The 13024-nt window shown below is 37.5% G+C and overlaps 1 long non-coding RNA gene across 1 annotated transcript in view; it reads left to right on the top strand.

The window, feature by feature from the left end:
- Positions 1-12810, top strand: part of LOC149258617 (uncharacterized) — a 57672-nt gene extending 44862 nt beyond the window's left edge. Inside the window, exons 2-3 of the long non-coding RNA XR_016256837.1 lie at positions 11101-11401; positions 12705-12810. This is a non-coding gene — a long non-coding RNA (uncharacterized LOC149258617). The remainder of the gene's footprint in view (positions 1-11100; positions 11402-12704) is intronic.
- Positions 12811-13024: the final 214 nt, after the last annotated feature.

Here is a 13024-nt window from a genome sequence, read left to right as displayed (position 1 = left end):
CGAGTCCCAACTCAGCCTCAAAATATCAACAAAAAATATAATAATGTATATCATATCATGAGTCATAATGTCATATATAATGAAATGAATCAAATAACTAATACTACTGATTTCCTCTGCCCCTCTTGCGAGAAAATGCAATAGATTTCCCTTTCCCTCTAGATGTAGATGCCAGTGGAGTTGGCAATGGACTTTGCTGTGCTCTAGAAGCTGAAGAACTAGGAGCTACAGGAGGTAGACCATGTCCTTTACTAATGGCAGGGGTAGCCTGGCTAGGTGGTGTCACCTCCTCCTCCTCCTCCTCCTCCTCTTCTATGCCTTCCACTACCTCATGCTTTAACCAATCATCGACAGACTCCATGAGAGGCCTCTCAGCCTCAACCCTCCATGCAGCAATGGTGTCAATCCCATCCAATGAGATGGCCTCCATATCAGGTATCCTCTCAAGTTGCTTCACCCACAACCGAAGATTGTAGTAGACGTAGACCGTGTCATTAAGTCGCTGGGTCTCCAACTTGTACAAAGATCATAATATAATAATTATAAAAAACATTATTTAATGAATTCAAAAAATTAATTGGAAATTTGGAATATTTTAAGTTTTAAGTTTAACCTGTTGCGTTTTCAAATACACTCCAGTTGTGCTCGCATCCTGAGGAGCTACATGTTTGTCTGAGGTTTTGAATGGCAAGCTTTCGCATATCTTTGGCACAATGGCAAGTCCACCATGCATCTACAACAAAAATACAAATAGGATAAACATAAGAAAAAAATGAAATTTGAAAGTTGAAGCAAAGTATGAAGTTATGAACTTGAAGAGACAATGAAATTTGAAAATACCTTGCATTGTAGTCTTCTTATTAGTTACATCCATCTGAAAGCCAAATGTGTCACTTGCCATCCTGTATATCTCCATTTCTTTGGAGATTTCTGAACGTTCTGCTGGAGATCGCACCATCCTCTGAACATAGGTTAAGAATCTATCCATGATCTCAACATCAAATAAGAACCCACATGGGTAAGAAAATGCGGGGTTCAGGTAGATCTCTGCAGCATGAAGGGACGGAGTGTGTTGTTCCATCATTCATCAATCACTTCCCATAGGAGGAGTTGTTTCTGAAACCCTTCATTTCCCTTATCATCATAGTAGGCTCGAATGGATTCTTTGACCTTGTCCATGGCCTCATACAAATAGCCCATTGTAGGCTTCTCACCATCAATTAATGGAAGAACCTTTACCAAAGGTTCAGTAACGGTGGACACCTCTTGCTTTCCTGCCCAAAAGTCTTCCTGGTATGAAACTAATTTGCATATGGTCTCTCCCTCTGATTTGCGGCTCATTGTCAAAGCACACCACTCATCTGAAAGAAACATTCTCTTCACATCCCATACAGAATTCAAGAGGGATTGAAGAGATATGAAACTGGTGGCAAACGGTGTAATGGCAGGGCGCACCAACTCCTTGTTGTTGGTGAATTTTCTCATCAAGCTAAGCACAGATGCGTGATTATATATAAATTTTGTAATGCTTTTTGATGAGTCAACAATATCTTTGACAAAGGAAATTTTTCCTATGCCCTCCAACATCAAATCAATACAATGTGCAACACAAGATGTCCAAAATAAAGTAGGATGCCTCTCCATAAGCATGCTGCTAGCAGCAACATAATTTGCCACATTGTCTGTTATGACTTGGACAACATGTTCTGCACCCATCTCCAAAATAAACACATCCAACAAATCACATAATAATTTTGCATCTTTGATATGAGAAGATGCATCAATAGATTTCATAAACATTGTCCCCTTGGGACAACTAACCAAAAAGTTTATAAGGGTTCCCCTTTTGGTCGGTCCAACCATCTGACATCACAGTGCATCATGTTTGTACCCATGATGCCTGAAACTCCTCCAATCTTTTGGTGTAGTCAACCTTTTCCTCTTGAAGAATGAGGCCTCTAAAGTCATCATAAGGAGAGATTTTGTACCCTGGGCCAATAGTTGCAATAACATCAACAACAGGCTGAAAAAATGGATTATTCCTTGCAACGCTGAAAGGAATATCACTCCAAAGGAGAAATTTGCCCAACAACTTGTCAGCTTGTTCTTTCTCATTTTTTTTAAGCATTGAAGTGATAGGTAGTTGTGACTCAGGCGTGGTTCTAGGAACAAAAAATGATGAGACAGCTACAGGGTTGGTTGTAGATATTGATGCTGAAGTAGAACCAGTGCCACTTCTATATTCATCTCCTAACACCTTCCCTGCTAGTTGCTTCTTCAGTTTTGCTTTGGCCACTCTCTCTTGCTCTAATTCTTCTAATGATCTCATGGCTCTTCGGATGATTTCTGCATTTGCATTGTTGCAAGGCCCTACATCATGTCTAGGGATTTGTGCAAAGTGATACTTCAATCTATAAACCCCCCTTGACATATGTTGCCTATACAACTTGCAAGACAAGTTCAATCTATCAAACCCTCCATCAGGTTCACCATATTCCCATAGAGGGTCCAATTTCCTTGGCATGTTTGTAACTTGGTTGAACTCTTGAGTTTTAATGGAAGATGAAATTTGAACTTTGAAGTTGAACCTATGGCACAATAAAAATTGCAAGTTACAAAAAAAAATAAAATTACATACATGACACAACACATTGAATTTTTGACAAACAAATAAAAAAACCTCAACTCAATCCAAAATGAAATCTCTCCACTCTATGCAACAAAAGTGAAAAAAAACATCAAATCCACTAAAAAATCTTTGATAAACAATGGGTTATAGAAACCCAAGCAAAAACAAGAAAAAAACCAAAACAAAATGGCCAAATTTGGTGCCCATACCTGGAAACCATGGTTTGCCAGAGAAATTTGAGATAAAGACGAAGTTCTCTGGCTTGGGATGCTAAAATCTCCAGGCTTCCTCCTCCTCTGCCCTAGTAGACGCCTTCCAGGGTTCCTCTCCTCCTCAACTTTCAATCCACGCCGCTGTCTGTTCAAAATGACAAAAAATATTCATGTTTTCCCTTATAAATCGCGCTGTCCGCCACCCCTGTGATAACTTCCCATCGAATCGCGATTATTTCGAAATTATTGCGCTTTTTTGAAGTTATCGTGATTATTTCACTGATTTTTTGGAAAAAAAACTGCGTAGTAATCGGGTGAGTTTATCGGGGATGTGAAAAAATTGCGATTTTTTTCATGTTATCGCGATTTTCACAACACTATTTCAAAGCCCACTTTTCCTAAGTTTTGTGGAAATTGTGGCAATAAATTAACCCAACAATTAAATAAATGGAGAAAAATAAATATCCACACATGTTCAAATGATGTGGAAATGAAGTGGAAATTCATTTAAAGGTCAAAGTTGAGTTACCAGGTGATGTGGACTCCACATAGCCACAGATCAAGCAAATCAATTTTTTTGTGGAGAAGACAATGAGTTCCAGTGACAAGATCCACGATTTGAGGAAGTTAACTCGAGCTTCAAGGAGATATCATGAGTTGACTTGAGATTGGATTAGAGTTTACTCGAGTGAGGTGGAGAGTGGTCTCCTACCACTCCACTTCACTCTCCCACATGTACTCTCATCTAATTCAAGCTCCCTCATCAAGGATTGTGTGGGCCTCTAAGGAAGAAATCAAGTTGCCACTTGGGAAATTCAAATTTGCATGAAGGAGCATTGGGATTGTCACCTATTTGTCTTGGGATTGGCTCCCAAGCTTCTATATAATAGAGCTATGGGCTCTCACTATGTAATGATTGTTACTAGCTATTGTGCTTGCAGAAACGCTGTTGCCTTGTACACTTTCAGAAATATCAATAAAGACTTTGGGGTTTCATTCATGAGGTGTTCCTCCTTTTGCAGTGTGATGAATTGTTGATCATTGGTATAATTCCTTTTACTCATGCTTTGATCTAATTTTTTTCTATATGCACTTGTAGATTTGTTAATGTAAAACTATCTTGCATTGACATTTGATTTAGAAGTATGATTTAGGTATAGAATGCTCTAGTTGTTTTCAAATAAATCTCTAGAGTTTTTTTATTATTGTTTATTGCTAAATCTATATAGAACTAATTTTTGATTGAAGTTTTGTAGAGGGAACATCTTGTTGGGATCAAAGAATCAAGAGTGAGGGGAAGTCTTTGGAGAGACCAACCCACTCTTGAAAGATTCTCAATGGAGCTCTCATTTGTTCTTTGAGCCTTCATAGTCTTATCTTGCATAGTGGCTTTGCAGGGGTTTCGGGACATAGCTTGTACACAAGCCAAGTACTTTCAAATTTAAATCACTTTTATTAAACGTTGTACTCCAATTGCTTTCATTTGCTATCTATGAGCTTAAAATGACTAATCAAAGAGGATAGTTTACTTACATTCTTTAGGTTAGTCCTTTGTAAATTATAATTGTACGTATACACTTCATCTAACTGATTTTTGTCCACTAATATTTTTCTTGTTTGTAGCCCATATTTGGAGGATTTGATAACTCATTTGGAGCAGATTTTTTAGGGACATTTTCCACAAACTCATAACAAGTGTTTGTAGGACCCATTGGCGCATGATTGGATCATTTCCCAAGGAGGCCATGAGCATTTGGAGTCTCTCATTTTCTGCAAGGCTGCGTTCATTTGAAAGTTGCACATAAAGCTAGGTCATGGGCCCCTCTTAAGGCTGATTTCCCCTTGTAATTTTCAGATTTCGAGGAGGTCCCATTAGCTACTTTGGTTGCCAAATTTTCACATTGTACAAGAAGGAGAATCTAGCTCTTATAGTTCCAATTGTGTAAAAATTTCCCCTTCATCTTTTGGGCGGCCTTTTAAGGCCTTCTCCTCATTGTAATACCTCTAATAAAGTAATCTTATTGGGCTTGAGGGAGCTTGGGATTCATCCCATGGTATCCCACCTCTTCATTTAGAAGGAAGACTCTTGTGGGTGGATTGATTTGCATTCTTAACTTTCACAATTTATTTTCTCTTGCATGCACTTTCCATTTGCTAATACTCATTCACACACGGTAAATTTGGGAATTAACACAACCTCAAAACTCCATTTAATTTACTAAATTAAGTTTGCTACATTTTTACTTCAGTTTTGCATTATTCATTTCATTGTTGATTTGAGCTACAAGTTAACGCTTTACTTTGAGCAAATCTTTATTTACATGCAAACACTTTACATTCTTGGCAAACTTTGATTTAGTTTATTAATTCATTTCCATTAAGCTTGGTAAATTGTTTCATGACTACTTGAATACATGCTTCATTTTTGTCAACTTTTGCTACATTGTTACTTTAAGTATTGTTGATATTTCCTTGGAGCATTATATTGTCATTGTCTACTTGAAACAATTTATTTTTCAAACAACTTACTTGCATCATTTTAATTCACTTGCTCACATTAAGCTACCATTTTTTTTACTTTGAAGTCATTGGTGCAATTTTACTTTGGGTATTTCCTCATTTATGGAAGCATTGCCATCAAGATTTCAAATTTGGAGAGAAAGTAACTTACATGCATCTCACTTAGACACATTTTATTGCTAATTGGCATTTCTAAAATTAACCTCCAACTTAAGTTGGTTGTATAGACTTTAGGGACCCTCCACCCCTATTGACTCCTCATTGTGAGATCCAGATCCCCGGGCGAGGATGAGGTTTGGGGATCGGAGTTCAATTGAAACTTTGCTTTAGAATACAACTAATAAAATAAATCAAGAGCATCTTCACATCACATTTTCACTTTACTTGCAATACAACTCTCCTATGTATGCTATCTTGAATTTATTTGAGTTTTATTTGCAAATATTATTTTTTTCTCAAGAAGCATTTGATTTATAATGCAAGTATTTGGATCTTTTACTGTTGCCACTATTTGCTTTCTTGTACTTGGAATATCCGTTGGTGCAACTCTATTTTCAGGTTATTTCGTATACTTGTTGCTTTGATGGTTATTTAGCTCATGAGTAATTGATGTCATTATCTTGTCATTTGAGCATTTACTTTCAAGTACTATTTCCTTTATAGTTGCAATTGATGTTTATATGCTCATTTTGATCTAACATTTGATTTTGTAGGATTGTATATCATTGTATCTTGATTTTCATTTTGAGCAAGCAATTATCATTTTCTTTGAGGCATTGGTCTATACTTTGAATACATCATTGAATAATGCTCATATATTATATGCTTGTTAACATCTTGGAGTCAAGTTATTTTTTGATAAACATCTCTCTCTAACTTTAGTCTCCTAGAAATTCACTTTTCTTTATTAACTTTCTTTTAGGGACCACCCCCCTTAGCTTTAACTAGGAGAGCTTAAATGGAGAGAGTTGGGAATAGGTGACAGCCCCATCTCTTAATTTTGCCACCAACCATGCCTTGTGGGGTTAAGGGTTTTTTCTCACTAACTTAGGTGTGTGTGCAAGATGCAACAACAGTGACTAACTCCAAAACAATTGAGAAGAATGATTCATCTAGATTAGACATTTAACTAAAAGTAACAAAGATCTTGCATTCCACCTAGTTTAGTTTTGCATTCCATCCTTCTAACTTTTCATCTCTTGTTGCATAACTATCATTGTGGCAATTATATCTTCCTTGCAATATTGTATCATTGTCCTTGTACTCATCTTTGGTTATATTGCTCATTGTCTATTTACATTGTCCTTTTTATCTTCAACATTTTTTTGAAAGTACAAGCTATTTCTATTGTGCAAGTTATTTTTATCTGCTCATATTTGATATTGTGCCATTTCTAACACTTCTTGCAGCATTGTTGTTATTGTAACTTGAACATCTATTTACTTGCAAGTCTCTAAATTTCCATTAAGCATTGTTAAGGCACTGGTCTATTACATTTACATCTTATATCTGCCTCATTGATCTTAATTGAAATCCATTTTAAAACATTGCTTATAAACTCTTAAACTTGCTCTAATTAATAATCAAGTTGCATTAATAACAATTGCCTTGCCCTCATATCTCCTAGACTTGTTGTTCCAACAAGTTTCATCCTTTAGTTTTCACCTTTTAGGGACTACCCTCCTTGACTTATCTAGGAGAAAATTTAAATAGAGTGAATAGGGATTAGAGTGACAACCCCTTCTCTGAGCGTTGCGCCTTAGGTGTACACTTTAGGTGACAACAGGGTCAAACCCCTTCAAGTGGTGGGGCCGACTTGTCCAATTGAGGCTGACTAGGACAACTGGAAAATAAATAATTTCTATTTCAATTTTGATCATGAAAATACCGATCGAAGCTACCATTTTCCAACACTCTTTAAATTCAAATCATCAAAATGCTTAAACATTTCATGACACTTGAAATAAGAGTATCCAAAGTGCATTTTGTCTCAACAAGAATCTTTAAAAGGATCTTCTTTAGATTTCGCTGAGTTAATAGGCAAGATTCTCAAAGGTTGAATAACTTCTTCAAAAGATTATCATGGCAACAACTTGTCTTATTGGCTTAGGAAACCCTATGTTCATTCCAATATCCTTTCTTAACTCCCTCTGACTCAGAGAGGAACTTCCTTGGTGAATTAGTTAGAGATTAAATCAAAATTACAATATTTCTAAAGTTTTGCACCACATCTCAGTCAATACAATCATAATCATAATGGTGCAATGCAAGATATATCTCTGTAGTACAAGGTACATGGCATTAGAGACTTGTAACTTCAGGACATCACTTTATTGAACTCAAAGGAAATGTCCATATCATATTTAGTAAACTGAACACACTTGGTCCATTGTCCAAATTCAAGGATTATATTGATGTGATTGCTTCTTCCAATACCAAGGTGGCTTACATGCTACAAATTAGTAGGTGTATACAGTCCTTTGATCTAAGAAGTTCACAATCTTTCAAAATACATTTGAATTTTCATCCTTCAGGGAATACTGAGATCAACCCTTACTTTATCAAACTAGAGATCAATACAGACTTTTCAACCAGACCTATACTTGGTCTTCATTGACAAAGCTATTTAATGTTTACAAGTGATCATTGAGGTCTAAGAATGTTGCCAAGGAAAACTTAAAACAAAATCATGGTGATGATAATGAGGCATCAAGCTTCAGACTCAGCGTCCGAACATCTCAGCATTATAGTCTGCTTTGCATGGGAACCTTTTCAAACTAGGAGCCAAACAATATGTCTTGTTGATATATCTTTTACTTGAAATACTTCTAGTCTTGTCAACTATGAAATGTCATTGCCACTGAAGCATCTTAAGAGAGGCTCCTTTTTGAGACCTAAAAGTACAGTGCCTTCTGAATCCACTTTGTGCAAACAAATTTTAGTAGGCGTGAGGCACAAGAGTCAACTACTAGATTTTCCACAAAGGTATTTATGAGGCTTGTGACCTAGTCTTGAAGCTCCTCGACCCCCTTGAGGCCTCTTGACCCCCTGTAACTAGCCCTGAGGTAACTTCGACCTCTCCAATTGAGATCTCTCGGCTTTTGAGGTTACTTCCTACGATTCTCGGCCCTGTACCAGGGCTGCGACCTGGCCTTAGGCTAGCTATGACCCTCTTTATGCTTCTGTTTATGGGATTTTGGTCATAGAGAGGATTCAACCCTCTTCTAGGGCACAAACAAAAGACTCCAATGAATATTCTTCCCTTTTAGTCAATCAGAATCTTGTTTTCAAAAACCAGCTTTCTCTTTGGCCACACTTACACCATTGCCTTGATACCGTGTTGATTTTTCAAGGATCTCCTAATCTAATAATTACTTCTTATGATTTCTTATATTAATCTTTCTTGCATTCACATTCATCATAAAGCAATTACACAGAAGATCTCAACAGTAGAAACAAAATGGCAGTAGGATCATAATGAGACAACCAAACAAGAGACACAAGAATTTTACCTTGGGAAAACCCACTTGGGGGAAAAACCCAACAACCTTTTTCTTAGAGAAATTATTCAATTCAACAGAGATACATCTAATTCTTCAAGTCAAACATAAAGTCAAACTGACTAGTAACACAACCCTGGTCACACCTAGTCAAACTGCCCTCTAGACAAGTCAATCTGTTGCCCAAACAATTCGACCTTGTCTGATTTGCTAGGGCTGAAATTTGGCCTACTTCTACGCCCAAGAATCTTGGTCTTGCTGCGTCGGTATGCCCATAAAATCTACCTCAGGTCTGTCCTTACTCTGCCTTAGATTTGTCCTATGCTCTGCTTCAGATCCATCCTTTTCTCTCTGCCTCAGGTTCGTCCTTTTCTCTTTGCCTCAAATGGTGATCCGAATTCCCTTTTTAGGAGGAGGTTGAAGCCTTTATATATAGTCTTCTAGGAGGAATGGGTGCCTCTATAAGCTGGGCCGACTTGAACACTTGGAAGGCCGAATTGATATTTTGGAGCCAAAAAATCAATTTTAGAAATTCAAAATTCCCTCTCTTTTGAAGCTAACATGAAGAACATGTCTTACATATATTTGAAGGGCTAAAACATTTAATTATGAAGACCGACCATAGCTACAAAATTCGATACTAGTGTCTTCATAAGCTCTAGAGCAAGCTTTATGTTTGGCATCACCCTTCATTGGGCACATTTTGCAGGCTTTCCATGTTGTTATGCTTCTTGCTAGTACCATAATAGGGCTTGGTCTCGACAGTTAGAGCATATTATGCAGTCTTACTTGTGGTCCAAGTATGGTGGCCAGAGGGTTTTTCAATTGGTGTCTTGGTATGTTTGTACTATACTCAATGACGAGGCAGGACTTGGTCCCATTGACGTCGTGACTCAGGGTTGCATCCTTGTGGCCAAGTGGGTAGTGAGATACTTGGAGGGTTCCACCCCTTGGAAAATTTAGTTTGAACATAGGGTGATGGTTGTTCAACATTTTGTTTGGGTTAGAGGGGTTTATGGGTTATGTGATGTTACTTATTCTCCCCTCTTTTTTCAGTTCTTCAGTTCCCTTATTCTCCAGATTATTTGGTCAGCTTTTAGGGGTTTTGCAGGTTTGGTCTGTTAGCATTGGGAGGGCAGTAGAGTTGAGTGGGATCTAGCCAGTAGGCCCATTTGGAGCTGGTCGTTTCAGGGGTCCTGTGTTGTGTAGCTGCCCTATTTTTAGGCTGCTAGGTTGAGTAAGAAAGGCATTTTATTTTGGAGATGTTTGTGGGATTCTTCTCCTGGATATGGGTGGTGTTCTCTTGCTTAGAAGTTTGGGTTGATTGCCCTTGGCCATCCTATTATGGAGTTCAGGAGCCTTATACTAATACTAGAGGGTGACGTGTTCAAAATGAACATAGGGATGCCAAGGCCTTTTTGGAGAGATTGGGGTTGGAGTTTTGGTTGGTTTCTTTCTGAGTATGATGTGAGGCAATTGTATTCAGTGCTTCAGCAATGACTTTTGTTATCCTTGGTTCTTAATGCAAGTAGGGTGTTTGTTGTTGCTGAGGATAGATCGGTGTGTTAGCATCACAAGTTGTGGTCTGTTCAGCTTTCTTATAAGCTAAGGGATTTTGCTTGGCCACTGATCTATGAGGGGATCCCATATATAAGGCTTGACTAGCCAAGATTCAAGAGTGGGCTTTTAGATGTGCTGTGGTTGGTTTGTCACTGCTTAGAGACAACAAAGCATGTTTTTGGGGATTGTCCGTTTGCCAAATATTGCTGAAGTCATGGTAAGGATCAATATTTCGATCTCTTTCTAGATAGGGTGCATTGGCTTATAGCAACACCTGGACATGGCCTTTTTCTTGTGCGTACTACTTTCTTGGGGATATAGTAGTTCTTGTGGATCTCAACTTTGTTTATCATTTGGAAAGTTAGGTGTAAGTTTGTTTTGAGAATGAGCATAGCTCATTGTCTGCTTTTTGCTTGGTGTGGTGGGATGAGATATACCATCATCTGCTGGCTAAGGGGGCCCTATTGATCAAGGATGCCCAATCTCTTGAAGACTTGATCACACTGCCTACTCTGATTATATTTCGTTTTTAGTGGTTCTTCAAAAATGCTTATGATGTTCATTGTATATACCCTTCAAGTTTTTGTATCACTATATGTAAATATTTTTCTGTAAATATAAGACATGTTTTAAAAAAAAGTTTCTTAATTCATTATTCTATTTTCTAATATTTTCCTAGGGATTCCCCTTGAAACGAGTGTGCACCAGCTTCAAAGTGTGGGAGGAATACTATTGATAGTACTTTTTGTAAGGAGTCCTTCTACCTACATTGGGAAGTTTTCCAAGGGACAACTTCAAGTGATAACATTTTTCGTATTGTTGCTGTGGGGTGAAGACCAACTTCTTGGGAGCAGTAGCTTGGGCTACATGACATACTGGAGAGCAACACCTGTCTTGAAGATCTCATTGTTTACCCATTGAGTTCTTGAAGGATCAAGACACTCTAGACTTCCAAAGAAGATGTTGTCAAATTGACCTTGGTAAGAAATACGGTGTCTCATGCTTTTCAATTGGCACAATAGATGGTTGATGAAAACTTCAATACACAATTTAAAAAGTAGATATAATAATAGGGCATCTCCTTAGTCCTTACAAATCGTTTGGGGAATCTGACCAAAGACATCAATCACTTGCTCCTTTAGCTTTTGGTCGAGTTGAAGAATATTGCTCTTTATTCTTTTTTCTTTCTAGTGTATTGCATGCAAATTTCCTCATAGAGAGGGATGCTTATGGTGTTTTACCCATTGTTTTAAAAGTTGGAATCGACCGAGTGTCAGACAGGATTTGGATTCAAAATTAGTCTATAGCTCAGTTTATGAGCCGGCTTTCTAAAATTACATATGGTATGAAGATTTTAATTGTATACATATATTCATTTACATGAATGTAGATCTAAGGTTCCAAACAATTAGAGACGAAATATGCAAACTTTGTTCATGTACATACCCTGTAACGGTCAATGTAACAAACTGGCATTGAGTGCAATACTTATCTAAAACAAAATATATAAACAGCGAGGCTCTAAATGGCATATAGAGGTCAAAAAACAACATGCTACAAGCTAGTAGCCTACTCCATATCATTTATCGAATGTATTTTAGGGTTCATGGTTGGGAAGGTTATTAGTTTTTATTTTTAAAAAATAATGGCTGTATTGGTTATTTGAGTATATTGAACAGTCATGTCTCCAATGTCCATGGAGGTTAATGTTAGATCATCAAAAATTTGAACAGGTATTTCTTTAGGTTGATTTGAGTCGGTTCTTTTGTGTTTTCAGTTAGTTTCTGCGTGTTTGCTTTGGAGTTGGCAAGTGTCTATGACATTGCAGTTTTGATCACCAAAGAGGGTCAAATTCAATGTACTTCACAGAAAATCAGGGGTTCTGGTTTCATGTTTGAGGCCAAGAATTTGTTTCATATCTGGTCTTGAAAATTTGTAGGTGCATAAGATTTCAATCTTAGGTGTTTTCTAGATCTGCTGTTATAAGTTGAGTCAAGTAAAAAATTCATTGTTGAGGTCTACTTACAGTTTTTTAGATGTATCATGTGCAAGCAGCACTAGGAGATATTGAGTTCTACGAATTCCACTGGGGGATGCTTTACCCAAGTTGGAGTCGCTGTTGACACTGAATTTTGCTACTTCTTGGTGTAGAGGATTTAGCACAAGCAACAGATTTCTTTGATACTAAGGTTTAAGGGCAGGAATGGATTGCTTGATCTGTAGGAAAAAAACGAATCTGTTTTGGTTGCTTCACCGCTGATTTGAAGATTGCTTGCTCAACAGGTAACCTAAATTTCAGGCTAGTTTCAAGATTGAGATTTTGATGCATGATTATTGATTGGTCTGGCAGAGATTGGACATCATACCAGCACAGTTAAGCATGCAATGTCACCTGATCATGTCTTTTTCAGAGATTGTAACAGAAGTGTATGGCGTGTATTTGAAAAAGTTAGACCTGCAGTAGAGACTCATTTTCCATATGATTTTCTGCTTGTAGCAGATTTGAAAAGGATGAATAGCAGATTTGAGTTGTTATGTCAAACAGTGTCTTTGAGGAACTTATCTGAGCTTCTTATGATGATATCAGCTGCTGCTTAGAGTGC

The sequence above is a fragment of the Pinus tabuliformis genome, chromosome 6 (assembly GCF_031772625.1).
Source record: "Pinus tabuliformis cultivar Carrire ecotype Pingquan chromosome 6, CPIR1, whole genome shotgun sequence".
NCBI lineage: Eukaryota > Viridiplantae > Streptophyta > Pinopsida > Pinales > Pinaceae > Pinus > Pinus tabuliformis.
This window is presented reverse-complemented; position numbering and strand designations above follow the sequence as displayed.